Raw genomic sequence first — 2,067 nt, 5'->3', positions numbered from 1 at the left:
GGGCCGCGGCGCCCATGGCGGGCCGGGGGGCTGGGCGGGCGGGGGCCGCCGCCGGGGGTCCGGGCGCTGCTCGCGGCGGCGGGCCGGGGGCGCGGGCCGGGGCTGAGCCGGGGCCGAGGCGGGCCCCTCCCGCGCGGCGCACCCTCCTCACCTGCCCCGCTCGGCCGCGCAAACTTTCTCTCTCCTCTTTGTCTCGGGGGCGCGCGGGAGGGGCGCGGGGCGCAGTTCGCCGGGCGGGGCGGCGGGTAGGGGGCGGCGGGCGGGCGGCGCTGCGGCTCTCGGCGGCTGCGCTGCCTTCTATGGATGTGTTTGCTGCGGGCTCGGGCCGGGCCGCCGTTTTATTGCGCTCGGAGGATTGTCTGCTCCTCCTCCCGGTGGCTGGCGGCCAATGCAGGCTCCGGGCGCTCCCAGCAGCCCCCTCCTCCCCCTCCGCCCGCGCCTCCCCCGAGCCCGCGCTTTTGTTGCGCCCGGCCTGGCACGTCGGGGGCTTCCCGCACCGCCCAGCGCCCGCGGCCCGCACCCGCGTGGGGTCCCACAGTCACCAGACCCCCGACCCCAGCCCCCGGCGCGTGGCCTCCTGCGCCCGGGGGCCCTGGCTCAGCACGTGGGACTCGCGCCTGGTCCCTCCGGGGCCCGGGGAGACCCACCCGCCGCCCCCCTAGAGGGCGACGCCGCCCCGGGGTCCCTCAGAGTCCAGCCTCGGGGCGAGCCCAGGGATGTGCCCTTTGGAGCCGAGGCCGTTCCGTGTCGCCGCCGCCTCCCCATTCCTGTGGGCGGGTGGCCTATGAGACACTGACAGGATCCCTTTTTCAAATGGAGGCCTTAGAATTTTAAGTGCGCCTGACCACTTTAGTTGGGGGGTGGGGGGTGTGGTTACTGGGAACAAAACAGGATTTTATATAAACTGGCCATATTTTTGACCAGCCAACAAGAGGCGGGGGGTGGGCCGAGGCGCCCGGGAGCCAGCAGGATCGCAGCGGAGGCATTGGCGGGGCTCCGCTCAGTTTCCTCTCTTAGCCGGCAAATGTGGGAGCCGAGGGACTTTTCCCAAAACAATTTTGTGTTCCAGGAAAGACCCAGGCACATGAAGGTATGAACATGTGTAGGGTGGTGAGGCGGGCCTCCTGGCTGTGAACAACCTGCCAGCGCCTGGCTGTGGGCACCCACCCTGCGCATCTGGTGTGTGCCCCGCCGGGCTCCGTGGACACTGCTGCGCTCGGGTCAGCACTCTAGCCCTCAGAGTGTCGCAGTCCAGCTAGGAAGATGGAAGCCCAGGAAGATGACACAAGAAGCATCAGGGCCGGGCACGGTGCCTTGCGCCTGTAATCCAAGCACTCTGGGAGGCCGAGGCGGGAGGATCACTTGAGGCCAGGAGTTCGAGACCAGCCTGGCCACATTTAGTAGCCACAGTGAAACTCCATCTCTACTAAAAATACAAAAATTAGCCGGGCGTGGTGGCAGGCGCCTGTAATCCCAGCTGCTCGGGAGGCTGAGGCAGGAGAATCACTTGAACCCGGGAGGGGGAGTTTGCATTGAGCGGAGATCTCACCCTTGAGCTCCAGCCTGGGTGACAGAGTGAGACTCCGTCTAAAAAAAAAAAAAGAAGAAGAAGAATCACCCACTTAACTGTGCGGTGCTGACTTGAGGTATGAAACTTTGGAAAATACTGAAAGAATGGAAAAACAGCTTCTTTCTGTTCATGTATGCTTTGTAACAGACAACTCCAAGAAAAGTTAAATAGGCAGTGACCTTGCTTCTAGCACCCTGAGAAATGCAAAGTCGTTTCTTCGGTTTTTGTTCGGGCGAAATGGAGTTGTGTCGTCCACGAAGTGATGTTTGAAGCTAACTTTTCAAAGTGCAGTTAATTCTGAAAATTGTTCCCTGCTGGCTGCTTGAAGCCAGTTCATTACTTTCTCTCCTTCTTTTTGGTTACAAGGGGAACGAAATGCTGTTGAACTTGACAGAAGTCCGGAATCAGTTCATCAGTTCATGATGGAAACAGGCAGCGTAGGGGCTCTCGGTCTTTTAAACAGGCTCTATTCGTAAGTGTGATCAGGTACGTGTATT

The sequence above is a fragment of the Sapajus apella genome, unplaced genomic scaffold, assembly GCF_009761245.1.
Source record: "Sapajus apella isolate SASKATOON/1434 unplaced genomic scaffold, GSC_monkey_1.0 scaffold48, whole genome shotgun sequence".
NCBI lineage: Eukaryota > Metazoa > Chordata > Mammalia > Primates > Cebidae > Sapajus > Sapajus apella.
The sequence above is the reverse complement of the archived record's forward strand: the minus strand, read 5'-3'. Positions refer to the sequence as shown.